The following is a 287-nucleotide window of genomic DNA, read 5'->3' as shown; positions in this document are numbered from 1 at the left end:
CGCTGTTGAAAGGAACTTCAAAATTCAGAGATACAATAAAATCAAGAAATTTAAGCAAATCAAAACGCTTGGGAATAATCATTTATTGATTTTATGATATTTACTACAAATTAAGTGTTGATATATCCAGTGTATACACGTATACACATTACTAATCACAAAAAAAATGTGGCTGACTAACCGCAAAATCTTGGTGAACTGGCAATACTAGACGATGAAAGTAGATTATTGTAATGACAGTATTTTGAAAGATGTCATTTTCTGTGTTTCATAGAATAATTTGTTTT

The sequence above is a fragment of the Diabrotica virgifera genome, chromosome 2 (genome assembly GCF_917563875.1).
Source record: "Diabrotica virgifera virgifera chromosome 2, PGI_DIABVI_V3a".
In the NCBI taxonomy this organism is placed as follows: Eukaryota; Metazoa; Arthropoda; class Insecta; order Coleoptera; family Chrysomelidae; genus Diabrotica; species Diabrotica virgifera.
Note: the sequence above shows the minus strand (reverse complement) of the source record.